Raw genomic sequence first — 6,000 nt, 5'->3', positions numbered from 1 at the left:
CCGTAAATACACATTTTATTCAAGGTCTTCGCCATCATCAGCCTTTCTCGGGGGGGCGGGGCTGTTTCAGGCAGTGAATGTCTAATTGCCAGCCAGCTGCCTCTGGGGTGTCCATGATGGATGGATCAGAAGCACAGGTGCAAAAGGTTGCATCACTAAGTCATTTCCTTCTTGCATGCTCCCCTCATCTAAATTCCCCAGCCCCCAATCCTCCATCTTAGCTGCTAAAAGAGAAGTCCCCCACCTCCACCTCCATCCATATGGCATAGATCTGGGAATTGCTGGTCAGAAGATAGTCCTGTAACTGTAAGGAGTGGGGGGGAGGCAGCTGGGGAGATTGAGGAGAATATTTATGAATTTATTCATGGCCTGCTGCCTACCCAAACCAGCTCTGTGGAATATGAATTCACCAAACTCTCACGCTGTTGCTTCCTTAAAAAAAACACTAAATCTTATGGTCAAGATTCTTATTTCACACCATACACATTTTAACGAAATACACTTGCTTTCCTTTCTCTCTTTCTTTTAACAGGAGAAAGGAGAATATTAAATTAACATTAATACTCCAAACACCCTACAACTCAGCAAAACAGAATTATGCTTTTGTTCATTCTGCAAGCAGCAATAGCAATCAGGCAGAGGAGGCTGCCATCTGAGAGGGATTGTTGCCACACTAAAAATACCAATATGGTAAAAGTACCAATCCATATTGAGGGAGCAGGAATGTAAGAAACAAGGAACCAATGATAGCTCAGCAAGGAATTCTGTTATAGCCTTTTCTTTCCTACTGAGACTTAGCAATCATAATAAATTCCTTTAGAATTTTGAGACTAGAATATTTCAACCTGTCCTATATGGACCTGCCTTTGACAATGGTTTTGAAGACTTATCCAATGTAAAATGTTTCCAGTAATTTCTCCAGTGATGGTGGGAAATGATTAATTCTGTAGTATCTTCATTAGCACCTATGACACTTAGGAGCCAATTTGGTGCAGTGATTAAGACACCAGGCTACAAACTGGGAGACCGGGAGTTCTAGTCCTGCCTTCGGCATGAAGCCAGTTGGGTGACCTTTGGCCAGTCATCCTCTCAGACCTGGGAAGGAGGCAAGGGCAAAATACTTCCGAAAAACCTTGCCAAGAAAACTGCAGGAACTAGTACAGGCAGTCTCCAGGAGTCAAAAACTGACCTGAAGGCGCGCGCGCGCACACACACACACACACACAGACAGACACTTAAATCCAAGTACTATTGAAGAACTGAAGACCTTCATTGTTACAAAATCTCAAAATCTTTGTTGAAAAAGATGTGCTCAACAAGCTATGATCGACTTACTATGCTCCTGCTTTCTTGATGCACTCAACCCCTCCTTTGTTCACTGAGGCATATGGAGAAGGTACTTCCACAATGTTCAGAGTTAGTCTGGAGGAAAGGTCCACTGCTAGCCAAACTCCTCAGCCATGGCCAGAAGAGCTCCAGTCTGTTTCCCCTATCTTCTTCATGAATCTATGTGTGGCCTCTTACACAGGGAGTATTTAATACTTGGAATTTCCAGGTTTATATCATATTCCAAATTATGATTTCTTAAGGGCAGAGGAGAAATGAAGAATTAGGGAAGGAGTATAAAATGTGGCAAGCAGCCCATTTTGCAGATGTCGTTGGACCCATCCTCCCAATCACCTCTGTATTTTCATACACATTAAACTGCAATACTTATGGAAGATGGAAACACATCTTAAGAACTCAGCATAGTGCCCTTCAGCTGTGGAAAAACCTTCCTTGGAGCTGAGACACCAAGTGCAGTTTCCAAATTGCTCTGGTAAGGTAGCAGCTACTGCTGTAGTCCCATTCAACCAAGGACACAAAATCTACAGTTTTTCTATGCATTTGGTGGGGTCCAGATATCCTCCAAAAATTGTCCCTGGATTATAAATTTTAATGTGACAGAAGAGAAAATAAGTAGGTGGGTAATAATCACATTAATTGTTCTATAGTCAATTTAATTGATATCAAATCAAATTTTTATTCCAGCCTCATCTAATTTTTAGACCATGGTTCCTGCCGCGTTACTCAAAATCCAAGCATGTCCCTTAGCCCCAAAAAAGTCATGCATCTTGCCATTCAATGAAGGATAAAAAAATAAGTTGGGAATTCAACAGGAATAATTTATCAGCACACTCTGGGATTTCCTTGTGAGGAATTAGCAAAGCCACCCCTAAATATAGAGCATACTTGTCCTTGCAGTTATCATGACAACATTGCACAGCCAATAGTACCAAAGGCCATGGAGAGATCTAATGTGATCAATAAGGCACAATTTCCTTTATTGATTTCTGCGCGGAGACTCATTAGCTCAAGCCACTTGCACATCCTTAGTGCCATATATTGTGGGACAAATGCTAGACTGGAAAGGGTTGAAGAAACTGATAGGCGTGCCTGAAGTTGCACAGCAGTAGAAGGTGGCATATAGAATTCCCAGTCAAGATGTGCAACAAGTTATTTGTTTTTAAGTGGGACTGAACCATCATATATTCCAGATGTCCTTTTCTGATCTCCACAGCAAGCAGGGAAATCACAGGCTCCTGAGCTACTCTTGGGAACTCATCACTCCAGCATGATTCTTGATCCCTCTTTTTCAATAACTCTCAAATGCACATTGGTCACTGACTATCCCTTCTTTGTACTTTGCTCATTCAGACTGGAATTTTCCCAACATGTTTCAGGGTATTTTGCAGAAACTGAAACCTTTTCAAATTGAGCTTTTAATACAGAATCTTAGATAAGAGGCTTGATACAAGCTTCCTGATGATGGGGGACCGTCAAGCAGTGCTTCAGTGGCCACAGTAGATGACTAGAGCATGAGCTTCATCAACCAATGGTGCTCTTTGCAGCACTGATGCTACTCCAGCACAAAGATGTATAACAGCTTCAAAGTTTGTTTGCTTGAATCCCCTATTACACAAATTCTAGGTGGATTATGTTATATTGGTAATACCATAAAACATCACAACTCATATGCAATGCCATTCTGTGTGCTGACCCCCAAACAGATGCATCCAGTTTAGTAACGCTTTTCAATTAAGATTCATTGAAAGAGCCTTCCAAAATGCCTCCCAAAATGTTGGCACTGCCTTCCAAAATGTTAGCAAGGAAGGGGCCATCCTAACCTGAGACCAGGCTCTTCCAGAACAGGGGAGCTGCTGCTCAGTGGCCTTGCTTCTGGGCTGTCCCCAAACTTCATGGGGGGCAGGATTCTCAGCCTATTCCCTTGACCAGGTAACAAGGACCTGAACTATAGAGAGTTTTATAGGTAATGCCCAGAAGTCAGGTAATGCCCATTGGACCCAGAAGTCAACTGGTAGCCAATGCAGCTCCCATATTATTGGTATTATTCTACCAGTATTGAGCAGTCAGCATACGGACAGCTGCATTTTATACCAGCTGTAACTCCCTAATTGTCTTCAAAGGTAGCCCATGCAGAGTAAATTGCAGTAATCCAGCCATGAGATAAGGGCATGAATAACTACGGCCAAAGCCTCCTGATCCAGAAAAGCTAGGCAAAACACCTCTTGACTATGGCTTCCACCTGCCCCTTGAGGAGGAGCCATGAGACCAGGAGGAGCCACAACTTGCAAACCTGCTTCTCCTCTGCCCCAATCCAGAATCAAACTTCTGGAACCTGAGGATTTCTGAATAAGCAGCATTTCCCTCTTGCTGGAATTCATTCTAAGCCTGTTCTGTTTCATCCAGTCCCTCACAACCTCCAGACATCAGGTCAGATCTTCCACCAAATGTCCTGCTCAGCATGAGTCAACATCAGATACTGATGGTCCCTCACTCTAAACCAACGGATGACCTCTCTCAACAATTTCATGTAGATGTTGAAAAGGAGAGGGGACAGGGGTGAGCACTGGGGCACTCTACACTGGAGTGTCCAGGAGCCCAACCTCTCCCACCTACTAACACCAATTGGAACTGCCCATGCAAGAAGGAGCACAACCATTGCAGAACAATGCCTCCAACTCCCAACCCTTGCAGGTAGCCCAAAAGAATACCATGGTTGATGGTCCTGAACATGGCTGAAAGATCAAGCAGGACTAGGAGGGAGTCATTCCCTCCATCTAAATTCTGTTGCAGATAATCTACAACAGTGTTTCCTAATCTTTTTTCACCTGTGGCCCCCTTAAGCTTAAGCTGCCAGCAACTAATTCTCCTGAACTAGTGGGTTACACCGATGCAGACTGGGCAGAAGATGTAACTGATCGTAAATCCACTAGTGGGAATGAGTTTTTGTTTGGGGGAGGGGCTGTGAGCTGGACTAGTCACAAACAGACTATATTGGCATGCTCAGCTACTGAAGCGGAGTATGTCTCAGCGGCTGAGACATGCGCAGAAGTACAATGGCTCAAGTATCTACTTGAGGATCTGGGGTTTAGTGTTCCTGCTCCAATAAGAGTCTTTGAGGACAACCAAAATTGTATAAGACTCTCTCTGTCAAAGAAGGTGGGAGGGCGGACCAAGCACAGGGATGTTCGTTACCACACGATTAGAGAGGCACAGGAGACAGGACTAATAAATTTGGAGTATTGTCCCTCAGAGAACATGGTTGCTGACATCCTGACAAAGCCACTTGCAAAGGGTGTCTATCAAGGCCTATGAAGTGAGTTAAATCTTGTGTAGGCATGATTCATGCAGGATTTGAGAAGGGGTGTTGGAAGTCCTGGCAAATCCAGCATGCCTCATTAGCATGTGAATTAGCACGTAAATTGAGTTGTCCCACAATGCAACTCTGAGGAAGCTGTTTGTTGCCACTCCCACTTCCTCTCTTCCTTCTTCTCCACCAGAAGCAAGCACACGGATGTGTGCTGCTCTCTGCTCTCTTCCATTCTGGGCACCATATGGTGGGCCTGGAATTCCCCTTTCTTCCACATAGCTCTTGGCAGCTGTAGGGCTGAGAGGGCAAACTAAGTATTTAGAAAGAAAAGAAGAACAAAGGAACTGCATCTTTTCCACCAAGATGGATATAACAGAAGCAACAATAAAGTCAGTAAAACTCTTTTTTACTTATCTTAACCTAATATATCTAAGTGTGTGATTCTTTCTGCTTGGGAGAACTAAATGTATACGATTAATAACCTGTATTTCTCTGGCATGCTCACTGAAGCTATTTTAAGATAATATTCTTTTTCTGCACCAGCTTCTCAGCTGTGTTATAAGCTCTGCTCCATTTCAGTGGTTCTAGCAGGCCACTAAATTGGCTTCAGGTTGATGGTCCTGAACATGGCTGAAAGATCAAGCAGGACTAGGAGGGAGTCATTCCCTCCATCTAAATTCTGTTGCAGATAATCTACAATAGTGTTTCCTAATCTTTTTTCACCTGTGGCCCCCTTCAAACCTTGTTTTTCCTCCTTTGGCCCCCCTTTCCAGGTCCCATTACCAGATACAGACATGGGTCAGTAACTGGTGCATTTTCTGGTATCAAGTATTTGCATTATAACATACTCTGCTTTTCTGTGGTCCCCTTGGCATGTGCCATACCCCCCCCCATTACATGTTTTTCACCTGTGGCTTCCTTGAAATATCCTAGGGCCCCCAGGAAGCCATACAGCTCCCAGTTGAGAACCACTGATCTACAATACCAGTGGGTATAGATTCCATGCCATGCTCTGGCCTGAACACCAAACTGGAATGCATCCAGAAAATCTGCTTCATCCAGGGCTCTTACTGTTGCTGCCCCACCATCTTCTCAACAACCTACCTTAAAATTATAAGATTGGAGACAAGTCTGTAGTAAACCATATAGGCTGGGTTAAGGGAAATCATCTTGAGAAAGGGGCACATCACCCCTCCCTCACAGAAGCATTTCTACCACCCAAACTCAACACCTCAACTCCTTCCTGGCTGCCAAAACCAATGAGGAAGGCAAGGATCAAGCTCACAGGGGCAAGGCTTATTTCACAGAGAAGCCTGCCAATTGCTCAGAGATCATAGGTTCATATC

Source organism: Candoia aspera, chromosome 2 (assembly GCF_035149785.1).
Source record: "Candoia aspera isolate rCanAsp1 chromosome 2, rCanAsp1.hap2, whole genome shotgun sequence".
NCBI lineage: Eukaryota > Metazoa > Chordata > Lepidosauria > Squamata > Boidae > Candoia > Candoia aspera.
The sequence above is the reverse complement of the archived record's forward strand: the minus strand, read 5'-3'. Positions refer to the sequence as shown.